Source organism: Schistocerca nitens, chromosome 2, assembly GCF_023898315.1.
Source record: "Schistocerca nitens isolate TAMUIC-IGC-003100 chromosome 2, iqSchNite1.1, whole genome shotgun sequence".
Taxonomy (NCBI): domain Eukaryota; kingdom Metazoa; phylum Arthropoda; class Insecta; order Orthoptera; family Acrididae; genus Schistocerca; species Schistocerca nitens.
In genome coordinates this window covers 281,652,750-281,674,894 of record NC_064615.1, presented here as the reverse complement: position 1 = coordinate 281,674,894, position 22,145 = coordinate 281,652,750, and the positions used below count along the sequence as shown (strand labels likewise).

General features: G+C 42.6%; 1 protein-coding gene and 1 pseudogene across 1 annotated transcript in view; both read right to left on the bottom strand.

Moving 5' to 3' along the window:
• The window catches only part of LOC126234368 (uncharacterized), a 226,874-nt gene that overhangs the window by 80,096 nt on the left and 124,633 nt on the right, over nt 1-22,145 (bottom strand). The window lies entirely within an intron of this gene.
• Nucleotides 16,460-16,577, bottom strand: LOC126238463 (5S ribosomal RNA; annotated as a pseudogene).

The following is a 22,145-nucleotide window of genomic DNA, read 5'->3' as shown; positions in this document are numbered from 1 at the left end:
TTTGCTGTTCGATATTCTTCCGTCAGTGTATTTAACGATACCAGAAGATGATCACATGGTCGAAATATATCTGTGTATCCAAACCTGCAGCAGATAAAGAACTGCACTGTCAGCAGAATATACTGGTTTTGATGTATGAATTTTTCTGTTATGATTTGGTTGACAATATGTTGAGAGATTCAGAGATTAAGGAATAGTCGTTACAGGAAAGAAAGGAGGAAGATACTTGGTAGGTCATCTTGTCGTTGATGTGGTGTTTATGAGAGTGGCAGAAAACTGGAGCGAAGTGCAGCAACAACTAGATGACAGTGATACTTGGTGAACTGGAAGACAACGTACAGCAAAAATGCAAACGTCTTTCGTCCAAGCGTGAGGAAAATACCATTATTTTTTGATTACGCGGTCGGAGATCAATCACTGGAAACCATCACCACTGTTAAACATCTACTGTTATGTTTCAGAAGTGTTTTTATGTTGAAATTCCACATAAAACATGTTTTAGGGAAGCTAGAACTCACGCTGATTATGGATAGAATAACTCGACAGTCACTTAGTACTCCCTCGAAAGTGGTATCTAGGAAAATCCCCGATCGACCACTTCTGGAATACTGGCCGTCAATCTGCGACCATTAACACATAACAGGGAAGGATTGAAAACGACCAAAATGTGAGTGGGCGCGTCGTCAAGGTTCAGTTCTGTCAGCTCGAGAGCACCACGGTGATGCCCATCTCCAGTGGCAGACGGTACAACACAGGCGTTGTACATCATGGACAGGGTTACGTAAAAAATTCAGACAACACGAGTCCCATTAGATACATCTCGTGAATCTAAAACAAGAGAATTTCGAGCTCAAGTTTTATGGCTGATTTGAAAAACTCCGACGACATCTGATCTAGTGATGAGTCAACATTAATATCATATTCCATTAGATGCGTCTCGCGAAATGGCCCTGATGGTAAAACCAGAGAGATACGAGATCATGTTTTCACTGAATCCTGTCTACTGACAGGTTCTATAGGGTCCACCACAAATTCTTCTCCTGTGCCAAACTTTTCATCTCAGAGTAGCATTTGCAATCTACGTCCTCAATTATTTCCTGATGTAAATTGATTCAAGTTGAATTAACTTTGCGGAGATGAAGAGTGTTGCAGCGGACAGAGTGGCGTGGAGATCTGAATCAAACAAGCCATCTGACTGAAGATCACAACAACAACAACAACAACAACAACAATAACACTATGGTTGTCCGACAACCGCGCGCATTTGACGACTGGAACAGAAGAGGGAGGGGCTGGTCGGGAAAGACAGCAATTTCTGCTGTCAACTCCGTTATATAAAGTAAGATGGCTTGCAGAGTACAGATATATGGAACGTTATTTTTCTAACGGCTACCTCTAGGTCCACAAATTCATGTACATACCAGTAAATCAATGTATTGCGTAGTTCATACACACAGTTTTCTGACATACCAAGAGCACCGATATTTACAAATATATTTGACTTACGTGTGTCATTTAGAGGCAATTATGTCAATCTCACAGTAGTATAAATGTAATGAAATGAGAGCGAAATAAAACCAGTAAACAGGTGAATTGGGGATGGGGCGTACTCTGAAATAGGTTGTGACATCGAAATTTGGATTTTCAGTACTGTTTTCACTCATTTATCCAGCCAGAATATCTGCTATAGACCTACAGGGAAATTTTGATTTACAAGTGACATCACCTTGTGTACAAATGCGTACGGCTGTCTTAGTAGCTGTGCAAAGTAATCGTAACGGGTGGAACTCTTCCACTAGGTAGATCTATGACAAGAACCCACAGAATTAGTTTCTTCGTACTGTGATGGCAGGCGATAGCGATCGGTGAATACATGAGGTTAACTTCTGGAACACGTGAATAATTTTGGAGCAGTATCGATTTCAAAGCTAACATAAACATAAAACATTCTGAAATACGAGTCATCTGAGACCGTGAAAGTATTGTAGTGAACAGTTCATCCTCCATCAGCAGTGACGGTCAGTGTTAATGGGAAGCATCCTCATTATGGGCACGTTTTAAATATGGCTTTGTTGGACACACATTGAAAACTAATGGCCACGTCGAGCTCATCTCGGTTATTACAGCGTGCATGGCGCTTGCATTAAAGCCCTGGGGCAGCCCATTTAGCCAGGGAGTGCTGTTGGCAGTCGCGATAGATACTGTTTAGTGCGTATAACCAGATTGTTTACCGCCGCCAGAGAGCTTCATAGTCACACACTACCGACACATCGTGCAAACGCTGCGCTAATTTAGGCACGTTTATTCAGCGTAGATGAAGAGGAAGCAGGTTGCGTTATTGCGTGGTGAGAAGTACTCGAACACATGCAGACATGGCGTCAGTAACAACAGAATTTGGTTTCCATTAATATGGAAGAGTCCTTAGAAGAACATGGCAGCGAAGAAACCTAAGCCATACGATGTTTACCCATTCCTGTCTTATGCGTTATACGAAATGAACATCTCATTCATCAGATTGTTTCACAACTTTGAACTGCGTTCGGGAAACTATTTATCATCATATTGACCAATCGCTTAAGGAATATGGACTAAAAACAGTCAAAGAGAAACGAAATAGGTACTGGAGAATACGAAGAACGTACGTGATAGAGCGGTTGATCATTATAGTGTTTAAACCACACTTCACACCACCCTGACGGATTGACATTTTTAAAGTTCGTTGATCGGTTACATCTTCCTCAACACTCTTTTGGACACAGGAAATTAGTACGAACAGCCACCTGTGTAGAGGAATTAAAAATAAACTTGCATTCTCAGTGATGTATAAAGGGCTCTTTGTTTGATATCTCGTCTACCAGGAAACCTAGAGGAATGGTCAGTACCAGCAGATACGACACGAACGATTATTCGAAATAAATGAGTCAAACATGAGCTCTAAAATGCATGCGTCAAGGGTTATGGGAACTTCTTCGTCTTCAATACTATGAACCAATTTTCTTCTATTTGAAGGTAATTTCTCTTCGTAATTTTGTAAGGAGGTAGCAATGAACAAATCAAGATAAGATGGTGCAGTAAACGTCGGCTCTAAAATGTCAACCATAAGCGCTAAGGGCACTTGTTCAGTAGAAGAGACGTGTTTCAAACTATCGAAGATAAAGAAATGCTCATATCCCTTAAGGTACGGAGTTTTGAGCATAGACTTTATTGCTTAGAATGATCGTTCCTGCCATATCCATGAATACTAATCATTCGTCTTCGGACACCCTGTACAGTGTTCAAACATCACTTTAAGCATGTGGCTTGGGTAAGCTGTTAAATCTGCCTCGAAGTGTCAGCTGAAGCTTAGTAACCCCGCGCGTGAATGGTTTATAGCAATAAGTGATGTCAACACGCGAAGTGTGCCGCAGAATTGGCGTACAACTCAGTGACCCTGTTCCTTACTCGCTTACGACCAATCGGCTATTCAGATCATTGTCTAGGGAGCGGTCGTCCTATGAAATATAACAACACGGAGATTCTAGCATGCGCTTCCAGCCATTGGGGCAGTGTTATTAAAAAAGCAGTTTAAATTAAATCAGCACGTAACATTGTACATAGAGGTTTTTGCTTAAATGCTGCCAGGAGACCTGCTCGGCCATTGTCAGAAAACAGAGGGACAGAGTTAATGCTATAACATCCACTGTTCAATTGTTTTCACTATCGATAACTTCTGGGTTCAGTCATCTTTGGTTGTATTGTAGCGTTGGTGTTAAAAGTGTGTATGTGTGTGTGTGTTTCTTCTTAGGTCTTCAACCATCATGTTGATTAACAGCACTCGCCATGCATTTCTGTCTTCGGCCTTCCTCTTGAGAGCGGTCTAAGCGGTTCAGCTGGTATCCTCCATGATCTGGTTGATGTATTCTAGCTTCGCCCTGCCTCTTGTATTTTTCCCTTCTATTGTGCCTTCAATGATACTTTTAATGATATTATCATGTCTGTGCAGATGGCCGACCAACGTGTTCCTTCTGTGTTGGATACACTGCAAGTTACACGGCTTCTCTTCCTCCACTTAGTGATCGCCTCTTTGTTTGATATCTCGTCTACCAGGAAACCTTGAGCATCCTGCAGTAGATCACAACTCGCAGGCTATTATTTTATGCTCTTCTGCTTCTCCGAGTTTTCCTATTTCACTTCCTTACAGCAGCACACTTCACATTTTTATGATTTTTTTTCTGAAATGTTTATCTATGCTGCTTGACGAGAAAAGATTTTTTCTCTTGTTAAAAGCAGCTTTTGCCTGGTGGATTCACCTTACAATATCCTATCTCGATCTTCTGTTTGATGTAATGTTACTCCCTAGGTAGGCAAAGGATTAGACAGTCTCAAGTCACTGATTGTTAGAGAGCATTGGGCAACGGCATTTTGTCTGCTCACCCCTGAGATTTTTGTCTTACCATTATTAATCTCTTTATTATAAGAAAGACTATGGGTGGCTTCTGTCTGGGCCAGCATCGCTTACAATTGTTCTGCACCTTCACTTAATACTTCAATATCATCAGCAAATCTTAGCAAGTATACCATGAATTTTAATTTCTCGTAAGGATCCTAGTTCCTCCCGGACTTCACATAATGCTATATGAAAGAATCTGTTCAATAAGACGGAGAGAGTGAGCAGCCCTGTCGTACACCCTGCTTTATAGTATGTTCTTCTTGATGTTCTCCACAACTTACCACAGCCACCTATTCTCTTTACTATCTCTGAATTGCTCTTCTCCCCTATTTCTTTACACCACTCTCTCTCAGCATCTTAAAAAGAACTCAACCCCGTCAAATGTTTTTTCTTGTCACAAGACTATCGCGTCAAATGCTTTTTCTAAGTTGATGATTGCAATATGCACTCGGCCAAAGAAACAGATACAGGCATGCGCATTCATATAAAGAGATATGTAAACAGGCAGAAGACGACGCAACGGTCGGGAACACTTATATATGACAACAAGTGTCTGGCGCAGTAGTTAGATCGGTTACTGCTGCTACAGTGACAGTTTATCAAGCTTTAAGTGAACTGGAACGCGGTGTTATAGTAGGTGCACGAGCGATGGGGCACAGCCTCTCCGAGGTAGCGATGAAGTGGGGATTTTCCCGTACGACCATTTTACGAGTGTACCGAGAATCTCAGGAATCCGGTAAAACATCAAATCTCCGACATCGCTGCGGCCAGAAAAAGATCGTGTAAGAACGGGACCATCGACGACTGAAGGTGGACAGAACTGCATCTCTTCCGCAAATTACCGCAGATTTCAATGATGGGCCACCAACGAGTGTCTACGAGAAATCATGATACGGGTTTTCAGAGCCGAAGGCCCACTCGTGTACCCTTGATGACTGCACGACAGAAAGCTTAACGCATGGCCTGGTCCCGTCAATACCGACATTGGACTGTTGATGACTAGAAATACGTTGCCTGGTCGAACGAGTCTCGTTTCAAATTGTATCGAGCGGATGGAGGTGTACGGGTAGGGAGACAACCCTACGAATCCATGCATCCTGCATGTCAGCAGAGGACTGTTCAAGTTGGTGGAGGCTCTGTAATAGCGTGGAGAGTATGCAGTTGGAGTGGTATAGGACCCCTGAAACGTCTAGATACAACTATGACAGGTGAGACGTATGTAAGCATCCTGTCTGATCACCTGCATCCATTCATGTCCATTGTGCATTCCGACGGACGTGGGCAATTCCAGCAGGACAACACGACACTCCACAAGTTCAGAACTGCTACAGAGTGGCCCTAGGAATTCTCTTCTAAGTTTAAATACTTCCGCTGGCCGTCAAACTCCCCAGACACGAACATTATTGATCATATTTGTGATGCCTTGCAACGTGCTGTGCAGAAATACTCTTACGGATTTATGGTCAGCGATGCAGAATTCACGGTGTCAGCTCCCTCCAGCACCACTTTAGAAATTAGTAGAGTCCATGCCACGACGTATAGTGGCGCTTCTGCGTGTTCGCTGGGGCCCCATACGATATTAGGTAGGTGTACCAGTTTCTTCGGCTCCTCAGCGTATTACACACTTTTTCCAAGGTTCTTTCGCTTAAAACTGGGATATAATCAGCAAACTTCGGCATGTTTATTGTCTTACCATGAATTCTAATTCCTCGTATAGGTCCGAGTTTCTCCCTAGCTTCATCTGTTGCCCACTGAATGTATCCGTTGAACACGGCAGGAGAGAGTCAGCAGCCCTTTCATACCCGCTCATTTATAACAGGTTCTGCTTGATGTTCTCTACCTCTTCTTTCTACAGTTTCTGCTTTATTTTTCTGTCCTTGTACTTTATGCCAATCACTCTCAGCATCTTGAAAATCCGTCGCCGGCCTATTATGTCCAGTTATTTTTCTAAGTCGATGAAGACAATGTACGTGTATTGAATCTCCTTTAGTCTCCTCTCAACAATTATTACGATCCGAGTATTGATTCTCGTGTGCCTGCACCTCCTCTAAAGCCCAACTGGTTGTCCGTGTTCACTGCATCTATCTTATATTCTGTCCTCAATAGAACGAAAGAGGTCAATGTCCTCGAAGCATGTGTTACCAGACTTAGGGCCTATTTGTTCACATCTGTTTTCAGGTGCTTTCTTTGGTACTGGCACTGAGATGCATTCTTTAAAGTCTGCAGGAAGCTCCATGGTTTTGTATATAATTTGTATGAGACGGAATAGTTCTTCATGTAGCTATTCTCCAGCATCCTTGATGAGTTATGCAGGTATATCTTCAACGGCTTTCCAAGGTTTTAGCTGCTGGGGTGCAAGGTCGAATTCGTCGCGCAAGATATAACGTTCCTCTCCTTACGGACGTTTTCCTCAGCATTCTCCAGTTACATATCTTCATTATTTCCTACATATAGTTTTCCAAAGTATTCTTTCGAACTTTTTACTACATCTTCCTACTCGCACAACGCTATTCCATATTTTTTTGGACTACACTGCACTTTTATTTGTCCGATTCCAATGCACTGTTTAACTGATGTATACGCAGATTCCTGATTTTCTACGTTGATTATTTCCTTAACCCCTCTGAATCGCTTCTCCGGGAATTTATTGTTTACTTTGTAAGTAGGCTGTTTAGGTTCTTATGTTGGTAACGTCACGTAGCGCTCTATATGGAAATCACTGACTGTGCTGTGTGAAGGATGTGGTTGGTTTGCATTGTTGAAGTACATGCTATTGTAGTGTTGGGCAGTTGGCTGTTAACAGCACGTAGCGTTGCGCAGTTGGAGGTGAGCCGCCAGCAGTGGTGGCTGTGGGGAGAGAAATGGCGGAGTTTTGAGAGCGGATGATCTGGACGTGTGTCCATCAGGGACAGTAAATTTGTAAGACTGGATGCCTCAAAATCTTTCATTTGCTAACTATGCCTATCAGTAGTTAGTACCTTCAGTAGTTTGAATCTTTTATTTAGCTGGCAGTAGTGGCGCTCGCTGTATTGCAGTAGTTCGAGTAACGAATATTTTTGTGAGGTAAGTGATTTGTGAAAGGTATAGGTGGATTATTGAAAGTCAGATTGCGTTGCGCTAAAAATATTGTGTGTCAGTTTAGTGTTGATCAGAATAGGTAAAGAGCGAAATGTCTGAGTACGTTCAGTTCTGCTCAGCTGTTTGAAAATCAAATAATGTAAGAGGTTTATCAGCACAGTGATTCATAAATTTTTCTAAGGGGATGTTTCATAACTTTTCTTTTTTCTTTTTACTCTTCATTCCTCAGCGCTCTATATTGCCGTTGTCCTTCCTATTGTATCACGATGCATATTAATTTTTTTTGTTATGCTTTCTGTAATCCATTATTTTTTATGCTTTGCCTTCTTTCTCCCTACTACTTCGTTTGCTGCTGGTAAGATATTGCATTTCAAGAAGACCCATGTTTCTTCAACATTCCTGGTTTTCATCATAACTGTAGCCAAACAAACCACATCATCCTTTAGTCTCTTCAGAAATGGGTTTCTCGCAAGTTCTTTTCTTAAGGGTTTTTGTATTTTACATCACTTTCTCCTGTCACTATGTTATGGTCACTAACAATATCTGTGCCTGGGTAGCTTCTGCAGTCTCTTATTTGATTGCGGAACCTTAGTCTAAATAGAATAAAGTCGATCTGATATCTCTTCCTACCTTCAGGAACTTTCCATGTCTACCTTCTCTGTGGATGGTGCTGAAACCACTTGTTAAATATTACTAGTTGGTGCTCTGTACAGAATTCTACCAAGCTATATCCACGTTCATTTCTTTCTCCAAGGTCCCACTATAGTGTCATCTCTTCCGTCTCCCATAGATGCATTCCAGTCTCCCATAAAGTTTACAGCAACTTTTATCTCGATGTACACTCCTTCCATTTCTTCATCATCATCATAGTTTGATGTCGACATGTACACTTGGATTATCAATGTCTTATCTGTTTCGTGTCCAACTACGCAAGTGGAATTGTGTCCCTATTGTTGGTAACCATCTACTCTACAAGTCTGATCTCCTTGGAAAGGACCACTCCTATCCCCCCTTTTCTCGGGCACTCCTTCATCCAGCACGTCTCAGTAGTCGCCACTCCAAAGTCTCCAACGTGTGGCCACGTAAACTGCCTCACTCCTGATAGGTCCAGCTTGAGATTCTATGGCTTGCCACACCTCAGAAGTGTGAGGGCATCCCATGTTGCGATTCGTTTTCTTGTGTTTTTCATAGCATGTATTTTACATGAAGCACGGACTTAAACATTCCCATTTAGGAGATGCGAATGGGGGCCTATTCCGGCATCTTTTACAAAAGTAAGTAGATATTCATTTCTCAAGTGAAACGAAACAGCTGTTCCTAACGATATCCTGCGGATCTTTAATTTGATGGTTTCCTCCTACCTTCGATAGGTGTGTCGTTCACTCGTGAAGAATTCTTCCGTCTTCATGACGAGCATATCCTTCCAAGGGCTAGAGTTTGTCCTGGATCTGTACCGTCTCATCAGACCACCAAAGTGGCCGTTGGCATTTAGTAGAGTGGGATTCCTTACCTCTGGAATAATTTTGCCCTGTGCTCATTAACCACTTCTCGCAAACGTTGCCCGCTCTCTGACACGGGTAAGCGAGCATCAGGATTTTTCTTTCATCGAGACTTGGGACCAGACGGCATTTCCTAGTCTGTCCAGTACTTTAGAGAGACTAGGTTAGAACTAAGACTGAAAAGTCTGTAGTCAGACCGAGATTGTATCCTGCGACCCATCGGTTTCAACTCGCTTTGAGACCGTGGTACACTACCGTATTTGTTTGACACGGAAATCTGATCAAGTATTCGTCAAATTTCTTTGAAATAGACATTTGGCGGGGCGCTAAAAAGAGGTATCACAGTGTCGAAATCATTTCCGTCAAATTTAAAGATGAGGGACAACAACTGCTTGTTATTACGCGCTGCATTGTGTGTGTATTTGGAAGAAAAGCGGCGGAAGAAAAGGAAACGTACTTGGGTGGAGCCTAGGGAATTACGTCGAGATCATAAAAGCATTCAGCAAAGTTTGTTACGGGAGTTGAAACTGGAGGAGTCAAGTCTTATATAAACTACTTGCGAATGGGTGAGACCGCATTTCAGTATTTGCTCAGTAGAGTGGCTTCTCACATTACAGAAAAGAATACTCGTTTGAGAAATGCTGTATGTGCAGAAGACAGGATCACTCACCTTGACACTGCGATTTCCTGAGGCAGGAGAGAGCTGCTCTAGTAGCATGCGAGTATCAATTTTCAAGTTAACAAAAATAATTCTAGAAATGTATGAAGCGATTTACAGAGCACTGAAGGGGGAAAATCTGAAGGTAAACATATGTTTATTACACAAAATGGCCTGGAGACACCGGAAGGTTTTAGATAGATTATATAATGGCAAGACAGAGATTTAGGAACCAGGTTTTAAAATGTAAGACATTTCCAGGGGCAGCGGTGGTCTCTGACCGCAATTTATTGGTTATGAACTGCAGATTAAAACTGATGAAACTGCGAAAAGCTGGGAATTCAAGGAGAACGGACCTAGATAAACTGAAAGAACCAGAGGCTGTAGAGAGTTTCAGAGAGAGCATTAGGGAACGATTGCCAAGAACGAGGGAAAGGAATACAATAGAAGAAGAGTGGGTAGCTTTGGGAAATGAAATAGTGAAAGCAGATGAGGATCAAGTAGGTAAAAATATGAGGGCTAGTAGAAATCCTTGGGTAAAGGAAGAACTATTGAATTTCATTGATTGAAGGAGAGAATATAAAATGCAGTAAACGAAGCAGGAAAAAAGGAATACAAACGTCTCAAAAATGAGATCGGCAGAAAGTGCAAAATGGCTAAGCAGGGATGGCTTGAGGACAAATGAAAGGATGTAGAGGCATGTATCACTAGGGGTAAGATAGATATTGCCTACAGGAAAATTAAAGAGGCCTTTGGAGAAAGCAGAACCACTTGTACAAATATCAAGATCTCAAACGGGAAACGAGTTCTGAGCATAGAAGGGAAAGAAGAAAAGTGGAGGGAATATATAGAGGGTCTATACAAGGGCCATGTACTTGAGGACAATATTATGGAAATGGAAGACGAAGTAGATGAAGATCAAATGAGAAATATGACACTGCGTAAAGAGTTTGACAGACCACTGAAAGACCTAAGTCGAAGCAAGGAGCCAGGAGAAGACAACATTCCATTAGAACTAATGATATCCTGGGAGTTTCAGCCCTGACAAAACTGTACCATCTGGTGAGCAAGATGTATGAGATAGGCGAAATACCCTCAGACTTCAAGAAGAATATAATAATTCCAATCCCAAAGAAAGCAGGTGTTGACAAGTTTAAAAATGACCGAACTACAAGTTTCATATGTCACGGCTTAAATACTAACACGAATTCTTTACAGATGAGTGGAAAAACTGGGTAAAGCCCATCTTGGGGAATATCAGTTTGGATTCCGTAGAAATGTTGGAAAACGTGAGGCAATACTGACCCTAGGACTAATCTTAGAAGACAGATTAAGGAAAGGCAAACCTACGTTTCTAGCATTTGTAGACTTAGAGAAGGCTTTTGACAATGATGACTGGAGTACACTCTTTTATTTTCTGAAGGTGGCAGGGGTAAAATACAGGGAGCGAAAGGCTATCTCCAATTTGTACAGAAATAAGATAGTAGTTACAAGAGTCGAGGGCCATCAAAGGGAAGCAGTGGTACGGAAGGGAGTGAGACAGGGTTGTAACCTATTCTCGATGCTATTCAATCTGTATATCGAGCAAGCCATAAAGGAAAGAAATGAAAAATTCGGAGTAGGAATTAAAATCAATGGAGAAGATATAAAAACATTGAGGTTTGCTGATGACATTGTAATTCTGTCAGAGACAGCAAAGGACCTGGAAGAGCAGTTGAACGGAATGGACAGTGTCTTGCAAGGAGGATATAAGATGAACATCAACAAACGCAAAACGAGGATAAAAGAATGTATTCCAATTAAATCGGGTGATGCCGAGGGAATTAGAATAATAAATGAGACACTTAAAGTGGTAGATGTGTGTTGCTATTTGGGGAGCAAAATAAGTGATGATGATCGAAGTAGAGAGGATACAAAATGTAGACTGGCATTTACGAGGAATGTGTTTCTGAGGAAGAGAAATTTGTTAACATCGAGTATGGATTTATCAGGAAGTCTTTTCTTAAAGTATTTGTGTGGAGTGTAGCCATGCATGGATGTGAAACATGGACGATGAATAGTTTAGACAAGAAGAGAATAGAGGCTTTAGAAATGTGGTGGTACAAAATAAAGCTGAAGATTAGATGGGTAGATCACGTAATTAATGAGGAGGTACTGAACAGAATTGGGAAGAAGAGAAATTTGTGGCACAGTTTGACTAGACGAAGGGATCAGTTGGTAGGAGATGTTCTGAGGCATCATGGGATCACCAATTTAGTACTGGAGGGCACCATGGAAGTAAAACTCGTAGAGGGAGACCAAGAGATGAATACACTAAGCAGATTCAGAAGGATTTAGGTTGCAGTAGGTACTGGGAGATGTAGAAGCTTGTACAGGATAGAGTAGCATGGAGAGCTGCATCAAACCAGTCTCTGGACTGAAGACCACGACAAGAACAACATTGGCAAGGAGTACTTATTTGTTTTTTGAATAATTTAATTAAAAAAGGTAGTCTCCACAAATACAAAATTAATAAAAGTACGAAACAGATGAAGCGCTTTTTAACTCGTGGCATCCAGAGTTCAAAAATAGAGAGAGAAAATCGAGACTTATGGCTTTTTTTTATTTTAGAGTGTGACCACTTCCTCTATTCCGGCTCGCTCAAAAGCTGCCTGGATATTCCCAAATGTAGAGGTGGATGGCTGTAAACTGTTGGTCATGATGTGAAGTGGCCAGCCAATCAGAACATGGTTAACAGCATACATTTTATCCATTGTACAACCCCACCACCCCAGTCGAAGCAAGTTTATTAAAAGGAGTCCCAAGCATCACCTGTCCCTACTTTGAAGCAATGTTTACAAATACACTACAGTGAAGTCAAATAGGGGTAGCTATGTAAGCGCTCCAAGCGGTTGCATTTCACACTGCAGTGAACAGAAGACGAACGACCTTAATGATAAAATCTACGGTGAGGCTCTAGATTTAAACCGCGCGGGGTAGCGAGCCGTTCACATGGTTCAGATGACTATGAGCACTATGGGACTTAACTTCTGAGGTCATCAGTCCCATAGGATTTAGAACTACTTAAACCTAACTAACCTAAGGACAGCACACACATCCTAGCGAGCCGTCTAGAGCGCCTTGACATGGTTCGCGCGTCTTCTCCCGTCGGAGGTTCGATTCCTCCCTTCAGGCATGGGTGTGTCTGTTGTCCCTAGCTTATGTTAATTTCAGTTAGATTAAGTAGTATGTAAGCTTAGGGACCGATGACATCAGCAGTTTGGTCCCATAAGCCCTTAGCACAAATTTCCAAATTTTTTCTAGATTTGATTATACACTACTGGCCATTAAAATTGCTACAGAAAGGAGAAATGCAGATGATAAATGGGTATTCATTGGAGAAATATATTATACTAGAACTAACATGTGATTAAATTTTCACGAAATTTGGGTGCATAGATCCTGAGAAATCAGTACCCAGAACAACCACCTTTGGCCATAATAACGGCCTTGATACGCCTGGGCATTGAGTCAAACAGAGCTTGGATAGCGTGTACAGGTACAGCTGCCCATGCAGCTTCAACACGATGCCACAGTTCATCAAGAGTAGCGACTGTAGTACTGTGACGAGCCAGTTGCTCGTCCACCATTGACCAGCCGTTTTCAATTGGTGAGAGATCTGGAGAATGTGCTGTTCTGTATCCAGAAAGGCCCGTACAGGACCTGCAACATGAGGTCGTGTATTATCCTGCAGAAATGTAGGGTTTCGCAGGGATCGAATGAAGGGTAGAGCCACGGGTCGTAACACATCTGAAAAGTAACGTCCACTGTTCAAAGTGCCGTCAGTGCGAACAAGAGGTGACCGAGACGTGTAACCAATGGCACCCCATACCAACACGCTGGGTGATACGCCAGTATGGCGATGACGAATACACGCTTCCAATGTGCGTTTACCGCGATGTCGCCAAACACGGATGCGACCTTCATGATGCTATAAACAGAACCTGGATTTATCCGAAAAAATGACGTTTTGCCATTCGTGCACCCAGGTTCGGCGTTGAGTACACCACCGTAGGCGCTCCTGTCTGTTATGCAGCGTCAAGGGTACCGCAACCATGGTCTCCGAGCTGATAACGTCGTCGAACTGTTCGTGCTGATGGTTGTTGTCTTACAAACGTCCCCATCTGTTGACTCAGGGATCGAGACGTGGCTGCACGATCAGTTACAGGCATGCGGATAAGATGCCTGTCATCTCGACTGCTAGTGATACAAGGCCTTTAGGATCCAGCACGGCGTTCCGTATTACCCTCCTAAACCCACCGATTCCATATTCTGCTAACAGTCATTGGATCTCTATCAATGCGAGCAGCAATGTCGCGATACGATAAACTGCAATCGTGATAGGCTACAATTCGACCGTTATCAAAGTCGGAAACGTGATGGTACGCATATCTCCTCCTTACACGAGGCATCACAACAACGTTTCACCAGGCAACGCCGGGCAACTGCTGTTTGTGTATGAGAAATCGCTTGGAAACTTTCCTCACGTCAGCACGTTGTATGTGTTGCCACCGGCGCCAACCTTGTGTGAATGCTCTGAAAAGCTAATCATTTGCATATCACAGCATCTTGTTCTCGTCGGTTCAATTTCGTGTCTGTAGCACGTTATCTTAGTGGTGTAGCAATTTGAATGTTCGGAAGCGTATTTCTTTGACGAAAGACGAAATTTGGCAAGGTCCCCTCTTATACTGTCAGATGTCTTTGACGTAAACTTTTGACGTATCAACTTTCACAAAGAAATGCTACATTGTAATACCGGCCCTACGGCTGAATCACAAGGCCCGATTCGTGTGCAGACAGTTCATGTATACGAGACTTGGCTTCTCCAGGCGTGTACAATATTAAAATAACTTACGGGAATGAAGCCGGGTGTATGTTGTGTTTCCGAAATTGCTCTGAAAACCAAGGATTTAAGTTACGTTTGACAGCGCTCACTTTCTGCGGTTTTGACTTAAACATGACAGGGTGGTCAGCTGTCCGCAGCTCGTGGTCGTGCGGTAGCGTTCTCGCTTCTCGCGCTCGGGTTCCCGGGTTCGATTCCCGGCGAGGTCAGGGATTTTCTCTGCCTCGTGATGACTTGGTGTTGTGTGATGTCCTTAGGTTAGTTAGGTTTAAGTAGTTCTAAGTTCTAGGGGACTGATGACCATAGATGTTAAGTCCCATAGTGCTCAGAGCCATTTTTGGTGGTCAGTTGTCGAAATATCGGCAGTCTTCGACGACATCACCCGGCTGCATTCTCTTAAGTTATTCGAACATTGTACACGTCGGGTGAAACTAAAGTCTCGTGTACGTGAGCTATCTGTACACCATTCGGGCCTGGTGATCTAGAGGTAAATCGCGTGTCTTGAAACCGAGAGGCCGCGGGATAGAATCTCGGTCAGACTATGGATTTTTCATTATTCGTTCTAAACTAGCCTTTACCACTCAGCAAGTTGGGAAAGCTCCCGCAAACAACACCTGGTTTTGATGTCACGTTAAACTGTCCGTCTCCTTTCCGTAGTTGGATAACTGGCACAGGTTAGAGTCACGGAAGTTGTCGAAATGGCGTCCAGTAGAACGATTTGCTCCATCGAGCCATGCGGCTTAACTGAACCCATAATGAAGAGTTTATGGAACCCTCACAGCGCTAGCCCAGCAAGTATTCGCCCGGTTTGTTTTAGTCGTCAGTCTTCCGACTGGTTTAATGCGACTCACCACCAATTCCTTACTCGTGCCATCCTACACACCTGAGTGTAGCACTTGCAACCTATGTCCTCAATTATTGGTTGGATGTGTGCGAGTCTCTGTCTTCACCTACAGTCTTTCCCCTCTACAGCTTCCTCTAGTTCCATGGAAGATATTCCTACTGTCTATTCGCCTTGGCAGTGTTGTACATCTGTTCTGCAGAAAACCTTCTCATTTCTTATCACTTGTCTGCTCCTAATTTTCGACATTATTCCATAGCAGTATATCTAAAATGCTTCAGTTCTCTTCTTTTCCAGTTATCACACAGCGCATAAATCAATATCATACAGTGCTGTGCTCCAAACGTACATCCCGGAAATTTTCTCCTGGCTTCGTCAGTCATGTGTTATTTTCCCACAGACATACCAGAATTCCTTTACTTCTTGGTTACCAACTTTAATATTAACTTTCTCACTATTCTCAATCACGCTACTTTTCATTACATTCCTCTTTCCTCGATTTAGTCCATGTCTATATTCTATACCCATTAAACCACTAGATTTGAAAGATCGTGCGTTCTTCTTTACTTTCACTTAGTATAGGAGTGCCACAAAAGAATCTTATAACTGGCATTCTTTCGTCTAGAATTTTCGTACCAATCTTGGACCTTCCTTCTGATGGCGTTATTGCTTCTTCGACGTATAGATTGAAGAGAAGGGCGAAAGACCATGTCCCTGTCTTACACTGTTTTTTTTTTTTTGAGCATTTCGTTTTTTGTCTTCCTTTCTTGTTCTTTAGATTCGTGTACAAATCATATATAGCCTATCTTTCTCTCTAGCTTACTCTTATTCTTCTCAGTAGAACATTCTTTAGAGGTCGAAAAATCCTATAGCACTCCGTCTTCAGGCCACGAGTGGCCTACCGGGACCATCCGACCGCCGTGTCGTCCTTAGCGGAGGATGAGGATAGGAGGGGCTTGGGGTCAGCACACCGCTCTCCCGGTCGTTATGATGGTGTTCTTGACCGAAGCCGCTACTATTCGGTCAAGTAGCTCCTCAATTGGCATCAAGAGGCTGAGTGCGCTCCGAAAAATGGCAACAGCACATGGCAGCCTGGATGGTCACCCATCCAAGTGCCGACCACGCCCGACAGCGCTTAACTTCGGTGATCTCACGGGAACCGGTGTATCCACTGCGGCAAGGCCGTTGTCCGAAAAATCATATGCGCCCACAACTTTATACCTCTGCTGCGAAACTATCGTTTATCAGTTTGCAATAGTAAGTATACAGGGCGTATCGCCTAAAACTTGCACGGCAGATATAGTGGAAATGGAAAGTGCTATTGATGTACGGTTTTCACAGGATGGATTGGTAGCCAAGGGCTCATATTATTAGTCAATCAACAGATTGTAATAATACTTGGAAAGTTTATTTTTTGTGCAAACATAGAGTTTTTTATATGTATCAGTGCCCATTGACATTAAAAAACAAAGTATGGGGTAAGTTAGAAAGTTAGTGGTGTCTGTTGTAGGATTTTAGTGGAAGTCGTTTACGAGATATCGCATTTTGAAAATTTTAGAAAACGATTGGTGTTTGTGGCATTCCAGCTACTCAGTTGCTAGGTACGATGTTGTTATCTTTGGTTACAGTGTGCTTGCATGGAAGGCAACTTGTTAGTCAGGTAGTGTGCGACAATCCAAGCAGTAGGTCTTTAGTGAGCAATGGGATTTACCAATACAGAGAAAGCTGGCATGCTCTTGGTGTATAAAAAGTATAGGAAGAAAGCAGTTCACTCTTGTACAGTGTATGCGGCAAGATATTCCAATAGACGTCAACCATCTCGGTAATTATTTATCAGCCTCTTCAACCAGTTACGTGGAAGTGGTAGTGTAACACCTAGACAGCGTAACAGAAGGGGGGAAATCAATGTTCTTGTTGCTGTTGTTCTTGATCCACACGTTAGCTCCCGCATAAACGCACTAAAAAGTGGTCCCTATCAAAGGTTGCATGGTAACGATTATGAGAATCTTGTTAACTTCTGTACATGTTCATTAAGACAGGATACTCCAGGTGTATGACGTATCTTGTTTAGTGAAGAAGTTACAATTACCATTCCTGGCCAGGTAAACCGTCGAAATACACGCTATTGGTCTTCTGAGAACCCACATTGGCTTCGTCAGATGGAACGTGAGCGTCCATGGATTGTAAACACTTGGTATGGGATAGGGAACCGTCAGCTCATACGCCCGTTTCTCATAGACTTTAACACTGAACGCGCATAAGTATCTCAGCTTCCTAATAAACCATCTTCCGCGTATACTAAAAGATTTTCCCCTTCAGACTAGGAAGAATCTGTGGTACCTACGTGATGGCTGCCCAGCTCATATTGCACGAAGTGCTACAGCATGTCTTCACAAATTGTTGCCAAACAGTTGGATTGGACGCAAGGAACCTTTACCTCGGCCTGACCATTCTCCGCATTTGATTCTTGTAGACGTTTTTCCTTGGGGAAAGCTGGAAGACGCTATCTGCAAGGACATACGTAGTACATCTGATGGTAAGCAACGATGTATAAGTGTAGCCTTCTAGGACATCTTTGCTGAAATGCTAGCACATGTGGTAGCAGTCGTTCCATAACAGAGTGAAAACGTGTAATACCACTGCCAGTGTTCATTTTGAACACAACCTGTAGTGATAAACTGTTTCGTTATTTGTCAGAATCCACGTATCTAGCGTATGCACTTATGTTGTTCTACACCGTGTGCTACCACAGGAACTGTACAAGTGTCGGATTGGAAAGGTTTCAAAATACGATACCTCGTAAACGATTCGCACTAGAAGCCTGCAACAAACGCCACTGACATTCTAATTTACACTACTTCCAGTGTGTTAATGGCAATAGCAATTGCTCCACTTAAAAACACACTTTCTAGTTCATTAAAATCTGTTGATTCACTAATAATACCAGGCCCTGACTGCCAATCCATTCTGTGAAAACCGGACATCAGTAACACTTCCCATTTCCGCAATATTTCCGGTGCAATATTTCTCTGTACACATACATGAGTCGGTAGCGTTAAGGGGATTAATATGCGTGACAGCATCTATCATGACGGGTCGTGCAAGGAATTTTAGGAAAGGTAGGAAGATATATTTGCTCAGCAAGGGTGACAGAATACAGATTTCAGAATATCTCAGTGGTCAGCATCAATTATTCTGTGACGAGGACGAAGTTGTGGAGAACAAATGGAAAAAGTTCGAAGGCATCGTTCAATATGCCCTAGACAAGTATGTTCCGAGTAAGGTTTTAAGGCGTGGGAAAGATCCACCATTCTTAAATAACCGTCTTAGAAATACGCTACGTAAACAAAGAGCACTTGATCTTTGATTCAAGAGAAGTAAAAACCTCGCTGACAAACAAAAGCTGAACGAAGCGAAAATGAGCGTAAGGAGAGCAATGAGAGAAGCGTTCAATGATTTTGAAGAGTAAAAACTCTAAGAGATTTTCGTCGTATCTAAAATCAGTAAGTGGGTCAAAATCATCTTTTCATTCTCTCAGCGACCACACCGAAACGGAAGATAACAGAGAGAGGGCCGAAATACTGAATTCGGTCTTCCGAAGTTGTTTCACCGCGGAAGATCGTAACACTGTCCCTCCTTTCAATCGTCGTGCAAACGTCGAAATGACAGATGCTGAGATAACCGCGGAAGTGCACAAGTGAACAGCAGCTACAATCGCTTAGTAGTGGAAAGGCGTCAGGAGCACATGAGATACCTACAAGATTCTATAAAGATTATGCGAAAGAACTTGCTCCCCTTCTGGCAGTAATTTATCGTAGATCGCTTGAGCAACGAAAGGTACCTAACGGCTGGAAAAAATCGCAGGTTATTCCCGTTTTTAAGAAATCCCTTAAGACAAATCCACACAATCATAGATCTATATCGTTGACGTCAATCTGTTGTAGAATTTGGGAACATGTTTTATGCTCAAGAATTATGACGTTCTTGGAAACTGAACAGCTCCTCTATAAAAACCAACATGGATTTCCGCAAACAGAGATCATGCGAAACTCAGCTCGCTCAGTTCCTCCATGAGATCCACAGCGCAGTGGACAAAGGCGCTCTGGTTGATGCCTTGTTCCTTGATTTGAGCAAGGCTTTAGACACCGTCCCGCATAGCCGTTTAATGAAAAAAAATACGAGCTTACGAAGTATCGGAGCAGACCTGCCACTAGATTCAAGACTTTATTGCAGATGGAACTCAACACGTCGCACTTAACGGAACAAAATCGACAGGTGCAAAGGTATTATCCGGAGTACTACAGGGAAGTGTAATAGGACCGTTGCTGTTTACAATATATATAAATGATCTAGTAGAAAGTGTCGGATGCTCTTTAAGGCTATTTTCTGATGATGAAGTTGTCTAGACCAAAGTAGCAACTCCAGGAGATAATAAGAATTTGCAGAACGACGTGCAGAGAATTAATGATTGGTTCCGACTTTGGCAGTTGGCCCTGAACGTAAATAAATGTAACATATTGCGCATACATAGAAAAAGAAATCCACTACTGTAAAACTTCACTATTGATGACAAACAGCTGAAGACAGCGTCTGCCGTAAAATATCTAGGCATAACTATCCAGAACGACCTTAAGTGGAATGACCATATAAAACAGATAGTGGGGAAAGCAGACACCAGACTCAGATTCATCGCAAGAATCTTAAGGGTATGTAACTCATCCACGAAAGAAGTGGCTTATAAGGCGCTTGTTCCGCTTGTTGTCCCCCACCCCCCACCCCCACCCCCCTCACAAACATCTGTCGTATTGTGATTCTTGAGTTTCTCCCGGCGTATTTGATAATCAAAATATCCACGGGTGTACTGCCGGTCTACAGTGTCCAACGGGCACAATATTTCGGCGATCATACATGTCGCCATCATCAGGTGAACTGATGATGGCGACATGTATGATCGCCGAAATATTGTGCCCGTTGGACACTGTAGACCGGCAGTACACCCGTGGATATTTGGATTATCTATTGTATTGACCACGAGGAGAAAATTCGAGAAATTAGAGCCAATACCGTGGCTTTCCGACATTCATTCTTCCCACGCACTATTCGCGAGTGAAAAAGGGGTTGGAGGGGTCAGATAGTGGTACCGAAAGTACCCTCCGCCACATATCATTAGGTGGCTTGCGGAGTATGATGTAGATGTAGATGTAGATGCGCTTTTATGCTGCTGACCCTCGATAGATGCTTTCTGAAACATGATACTGCTTCCTCAGTAGCCTCTTTTTCTCCCTGATTTGTGTCGCTAGCAGAACGAATATTTCGAGAAATTTTGAACTCCGTGACGGTCCCTTTCCAAGGTGTCTAATAATACCTAATAGTCACAATAGGAGGTGATCTTGGTTTAGGGCAGGTGTTCATCTTCAGGTCGTTTACATTGTTTACATCTTTCATTTGTATCATTGATTTAAATTTCTTTCGTATTTTCTGGTGGCTAGAATCGAGCACACGACCCAAAGGCCGTCTCTTTTCGTTTTTCTTCGCAGCTTCTGGCAGAATACATTCTCACCCCTCCGCAAGCGTCTTAAATTAATGGATGTGTCTGCAGCGCTATTTAACATAATCGAATGGAATCGGGTCGCCAGGTTAATGATATTCAATGAGTCCCCTGAAAGAGTAACAGCGGACATTAATTAAAATAGTATTTAGATACTCGTAAATTCGCTGGACATCAGTTCGATCCTACTCTCGGGGTTCCAAAGCAATATGGTAACCGTGTTTCGATTTCAGAAGTGTAAAGTGGTAGGGTTATCAACACACAATCTTTTAATTGGCCTGCTTCTGTAAAAGAATTTATGGTCAATGAAACCTCGGGAGATACTGCACGTGATGATGATGTGTTTCAGTTGTATGAATTTCAATGCACTACCTGCTGAGATGCGCCCTCTGTAAAGTGCCGACAGTCGACCGATGGTAAGTATGGTTTGTAAGTATGGTTTTTATGCTGTACAAAATTCATCGAAGAACCTCTCTTACTTTTGAAGAAAAGTGTACCTATAGCAACAAATGCAGCCAATAGTAAGTGAAAAAATGATGAAATTTCACATGTTAATAACTTTTTTTTCTTATGTTTCTGAACTTCCACTGCTATGAGTGTGAATCCTGAATCCTTCCTGGTCATGCTGACAAAGTTTTATGAATTTATTTATAAAAGTATAGACAGTGGAAATTAGAATGTCGTGTAATGCCTCTCCTGCCCAGAGTCGGCCCGTTTGACGTCCTACCCCCGTTTAGCATCTCGTTAAAGGCACATCACAAATTACAAGAACTTTATTTCTTCTACCTAAGGCACGATATTGACCCGATAGTTTTGGTTCATCGCCGCACACCAACCAACTGCGCGAGTACTAATGAGGCAATATTAAGCTTTTTAAGATGTAATGGAACGACAGTCAGTGACGTGAACGAAGGATTTAAGAGAGAAAATCATGGCGCATATATGGCGACGTATCGTTCCTGATTGTGTGCCGTCACGAGTTTTCAAATGTTCGCTCCTTGGCTGTCCAAGTGAAACTGTACCATTAAGTTTACGCTTGGCGGAGAAAACAGAGATAGAGTCAGTCGCAGGTTTCGAACAGTATCAACGAACATCACCAGGAAACTTAAACAAATTCCTCTGTCGTTGCTGAGGCAAGAGCGTGCCAACAGGAACAACTGATTTAGCAACGTGGGAGGAGATGTTGTAGGACAATATTTGACGTCACTCG